The sequence below is a fragment of the Gavialis gangeticus genome, unplaced genomic scaffold (assembly GCF_001723915.1).
Source record: "Gavialis gangeticus isolate Ggan-Ray unplaced genomic scaffold, GavGan_comp1, whole genome shotgun sequence".
Lineage (NCBI taxonomy): Eukaryota > Metazoa > Chordata > Crocodylia > Gavialidae > Gavialis > Gavialis gangeticus.
In genome coordinates, this window is record NW_017729026.1 from 43,215,493 (window position 1) to 43,220,845 (window position 5,353).

General features: G+C 35.2%; 1 long non-coding RNA gene across 1 annotated transcript in view; it reads right to left on the reverse strand.

Moving 5' to 3' along the window:
• The window catches only part of LOC109299662, a 473,863-nt gene that overhangs the window by 410,044 nt on the left and 58,466 nt on the right, over positions 1-5,353 (reverse strand). The gene's annotated exons all lie outside the window — the stretch shown is intronic.

Sequence of the window (5,353 nt, forward strand, 5' to 3'; positions counted from 1 at the left end):
CCTGTTTTTTGATTCCTTCTATATTCAAGAAAACAATACTTTATACAGTCTTTGTCAATAAAATAAGTGAAAAGAAAAAACTGTTATACTTTTCTCCTATTAGAAACGGCCATATGGACCCCCAATGTTGACTTGTGTCAAAGCATGATAATATTATTTTGTTCAACTCAAGGTGTTATGCCATTTTCCCCCTCAAATAAAAGACATTTTGTGGCCAACCTAAGAAAAAACAACTTTGTATCTGATTTACTGTATGCCTTTATCTCAGTATGCCAGGCAGTAAAGAAGGTAAATTTGTTCCAGTGTCTTGTGATTTTTTTTATACACTCTTCATCAAGTGTCTAATGCCACAGAGCAACTGACAGAGAACAGAGACTGACCTTATGCACCGAGCATTTCATTTATTTGGGTACTTAAATTGTTTTTCCTCACCTTGGCATATTAAGATCCATAGCATAACTCTTGTCCATTGCCAAATGTTCCTTGATATCAGCAAAAGAAAATACAATGGCAGCATACTTTATAGTATATATTTGGCAGCTTCAATAAGCATCACTCATAAAAGAAGTGGCAAAGAGTAGTGGACTGTATTAAAGCAATTCTTTCAAACAGTTGCAATGTACCAACCCACTGTTGTTCACTGAAAATGAGAGTTGTAGCCTCTCTACTGATAACAGCCACATGACATGTAGATTAAGTATTATAAAACCTGTATGGGAAATAAGTTTTCTGTTGCTTTATAGCTAAAGGATATTCTAAAATCAGAGACAAATTTCTTCACACAGGGGAAAAAAACCCTCCAATTATTTACAGAATTGACACGTTAAGCACAGTTTTTATTGCATCACCAAGTTTTGCAATCATTTATATTATGAGTAATTATTCCTTAAAGAATTATAGCTTCTGGTCAGTCTTAGGTTTCATGTTTAGAATTATGATGTGGTTTAATCAATATTGTTCAGGACCATGAGCAAAGATTTTAAGTCTTGTAATTGTAATAATTCATTCTCTAGTTAACAGGATTCATTCACAGCTCTCAGTCTCTTGCATGCATATTAAAATAGGACATTCTGGGGACCACTCAAAAGTCAATTTGCCTTTATAATCTGATAATGTAATATAATTAGTGTAAGAAATATGTCTATTATGCTTTCATCCTGGTTAACTTGTTGCGAAGTAACTGTTTGCCAAGTAATATCCCATTATTTTATCATGTAATCAAAGTCTTACTTGTGTGCAAGGGAGCAGAAATAAGCATAGTATAAACAGAAGCAGAAAGATAGGAGGAAAAGAGGAGGGGAAAGAAAGGAGAGAATAAAAAAATGAAATCAGCTTATCTCTGATCTTTCTGATTTTTTTTTAGTTTAATGCTTTTAGAATCTTAACCATTTACGTGATAAAAAATGAATGTGTAACAGAATAGGAAATCTGTGTAATTTGTATAATTATACCCCGCTTTTGCAGGCCCTGTATAGCATTTGTTTCCTTGGAACCTATTAAAGCAAAGAATATAAGTGTGAGCCTAATTTAAAGCATCCAAGTAATCCCACTGAAGTTGCATGTTTAAATACATTGCTCAATTGAGTACTTTTTAAACTTAATCTCTTTGGGATAAACATGATATTGTATGTCTTCACACAATGCCCAGCACAATGGGATCTCATTCTGGCTACGATATCTAAACAGAACTGTTATGCAAATCTTAAATAATTAATACTAATAACAGGAACATGATTGTTATGCAAATCTTAAATAAGTAATACTCATAACAGGGCTGGTAATTTTTCATGTTGTTTTTAATTTTTTTAAAAATAAACATTCATTTTTTACAGGTCACATTTGAGAGTCCTGGACTTTTTCTCTCCAATACCACACATTTATATAGGGGTGTGAGAGAGAGAAGAAAGGCACATAACATGAAACAACATTATTATTGGTATAGCCAGGAGACTTCAGATTGTTAAATCTTTCAAAACAATACTATAAAAATTTACCTCAGACAGTACACACCATATGTTGTACTTGTAACTGGGCAAATGATAGGCAAGGACTTTCTTTAGAAAAAAGGACAATAAATTCTTCAATCAGCTGCAAATTCTGTGAAAAGTCTAGGTTTCTACACATTTCCTTTTTCATTGTTGTTTTTATTATAAGTACACACAATTGTCCCCTTATTTGATAACATGAGTTCTTTCTCAAGTATTCATGATTACAATTTTAAATTGTACCACACTTAAAACTCTGAGACTAAACTTCCAGCTCCAAATGTTTAGCACTTACAACTTTATCCTGCTGCTGGTTAAGAAACCAAACATATGGGAGATGTGTAAATCAACACTAAAAACATCTTACTGCTCTTACTGTCTCATATGTCAGCTACTCACTACTAAGGAAGCCAACATTGAATTCATTACTCATGTTTTTATTCATCATTGAAGATGTAATCAGATTGCACTGAAATTGCTCAGAGTTGTATGTCTTTCACTATTTATATAAGAAAATTGAGAAAGTTCCTGTGCAGTTTTTTTTTGGAGGGGGGAGAGTGGAAGGGGGTTACATTGGGGAGGGGAGTGTGGGAGAACAGTGAAGTAAAACAAATGATTTCTCCAACAAGTGCACATTGTATTACATGACAAAATATTAAGTAATTCACACAGTTTTTCAGAATTGTGGGAGCCCTACAAACTAAACAGTGAATGCTTTATTTTACACAGCTATTTGTGGTAACTCTAAAAGGTAAGCCAATACTGACATTTAGTGGTGATTACATCAGATATATCAGAAGTCTGTTACTTCTTTTATATATTTCCATATTAGCATAATATATGCCCATCTAGAGCTGAGCACTCTTTCACAAAAATCAATATCTATAATAAATACCATTGATACTTTCAATCTAATATGACAGAATTCTGTAATAATTATTTGACAATCAAAAATGTTATAGATTAGTTCATCGGTTACATAACAGTATTTATTATAGATTTTGATTTTTGTGAATATATCTAAAACAAAGATTTACATGAACAATATGTATCAACACCAAACTATATTCTCAGAACAGCTGCATGTCAATCTAAACAGTAGTAAGAAGCAGTTTAAGTTTACTTAAAAAATAGACTTGTAGAACTGATTCCTCACCTGTGGCTAAGCTTGATTCAGCATAGCTGACTTAGTATGAGGGTGAAGTGAGAAGCAAACACAGCTGTGTTTTTGGTCCATGTAACTCTAGACATTGGCGATGTGTAGGGGGTGCATGTGGCGCCCCTGCAAAAAGGTGCCACCGACACTGCAGGCGATTGCCACTCACCACCCCCTCTCCCCTACCACCACATCAAGAGAAGCCAACAAAGAAACTCTTTTCAACATAACCGGTTTACTAAAGTGCTGAAAAGTGAGCACTTGGCTACTAGGGCTATCTTCCCAAAATGAATCACTACCTTTACTTACAACAATGGTCAATGCTTATAAACTAATTATATAATATGGAACTATAATATATATGAGATTAAATGTTAGGCAATGCAATGCATTTCATAGAGATAAAATATCAGAATGGATAAACTGATGACTTAAATATGGCAGGGAACCATTATTGACCTTAACTGAGCAAAGAGAAACAAAGGTTTTCATGTTTTCACCTCTTTTTATTTTCCTGATCTTTAGTGTGTATTTATGAAGACTTCTCAGTTCCAGAATGTATATAACTGATTAAACTGACAGGTCCCAATTTTTAAAAAAAACAAAACAGGCTGATAAATCTTCATGATTCTTCATTTCTTCTTAAGAGAAGTGTGATATCTGAAAGTATCAATGGTATTTATTATAGATTTTGATTTTTGTGAAAGAGCTCTGAGCAGTAGATGGGCATATAGTATGACAGTATGGAAATATATAAAAGTAGTAACATTGACATCAGTTATATCAGAAGTTTGTTAGTTCTTTTCATGTATATTGAGCATTTCTAGAGAATTCATGCTTGGTATATTAACCAACAGAAATTATTCCATTCACTTTAAGAAAAGTACATTTTCTTCAAAATATCCTTGAAAGAATCTATACACTTTTCTGTTTACTCTTTAATCCATGCCAATGAAATTAGCCCCTATTGATTTCCTAATTCCCTAACAAAAATGTTAAAATAGAAAGAGATAAATTAAAATACTATGGACTCCAAATCTGTACTTTCTGCTCCTCTTTACTTATATGACAGCTTCATTTATGCTTTTTTTTACTTTAGAAATATCATTATATCTAAAACAAAGCTTTAATATATCAGGATCTCTCTATCCTTTTTTAAATACCAACTGATTATTTGTCTATGTTGTATCATTATTACAAAGATAATAACATAAAGCTAGATCGTTCTCCATAGATTAGACCACTGAGGGAATATTTCATGTATGGATCTCCACATTTCTACATGGAATAAGAGCTGAAGTTTTCTACCAAGTCTAAGTACAACATATATGAGCAGGGAGGGGCCAGCAAGTCTGCCTGTTAACCATTCCCCTTCTCAAAGCATGACAGAAATTCTTCAACATTTCTGTGTCCCTTCTCAAGGTAGGATCCCAGGGAAATTTTCAAGTAGGAAAAGCCCTTAAAAAGGACTGCCTCATGCTGACAAAGAGCCCTAGGGATTCAGATTGCTGTTGTAAGGTATGTTATGATGTTTTGTGGATGGTGTCAAAAAGTTCCCAAGATACACATTTGTGCAATCTGCTCTCACTCTGCACACAGCAAACTACTGAGACCTCAAGCTCCCAAGCATTTTTTTGAGTGTACTTGAGAGGGGGATTAGGGTTTCGTGCATGGCTAGGGACAGAAGTTACACACAAACCAGTTTAACTGATCAGAAACTGGTTTAAACCTGTAACAGAACAGAAGTTCAGTGCACATAAACCAGTTTAAAAATGGCTGAAACAGGTTTAAGATAATCTCTCCTAACTGGCTCGGTCCTCGGGCCCGCACTGTTCAACATCTTCATCAGTGATTTGGACGAGGGGGTGAAAAGCACCCTGTTCAAATTTGCTGATGACACAAAGATGTGGGGGGATGTGGGCACACTAGAAGGAAGAAGCAGGCTACAATCAGACCTGGACAGGTTACAAGGGTGGGCGGATAAGAATAGGATGGGATTCAACACAGACAAGTGCAAGGTGATGCACCTGGGGAGGAACAATCGGCACCATACCTACAGGTTGGGGAACTCCCCTCTTGTCAGCACGGAGGCGGAAAAGGATCTTGGAGTCATCATTGACTCCAAGATGAACATGGGTCGGCAGTGTGGGGAGGCAGTTAGGAAGGCCAACCGTACCTTGTCATGCATCCACAGATGCATCTCGAGCAGGTC